Here is a 294-nt window from a genome sequence, read left to right on the forward strand (position 1 = left end):
GTAGTGGAGTAGATTTGACCATGAGTATCAATACTTTTACTCAAGTACTAGAGTTGAGTACTTTGTCCACCACTGCCAACAACTATGCCACGTTCAAAGGCACTCAAATCACCTTTCTTCCCCATACTGATGCTCGGTTTGAACTGCAGGAGATTGTCTTGACCATGTCTACATGCCTAAATGCACTGAGTTGCCGCCATGTGATTGGCTGATTAAAAATTAAGTGTTAACGAGCAGTTGGACAGGTGTACCTAATAAAGTGGCCGGTGAGTGTATATATAGGTGGGTGTTTAT

Source organism: Austrofundulus limnaeus, unplaced genomic scaffold (genome assembly GCF_001266775.1).
Source record: "Austrofundulus limnaeus strain Quisiro unplaced genomic scaffold, Austrofundulus_limnaeus-1.0 Scaffold112, whole genome shotgun sequence".
Lineage (NCBI taxonomy): Eukaryota > Metazoa > Chordata > Actinopteri > Cyprinodontiformes > Rivulidae > Austrofundulus > Austrofundulus limnaeus.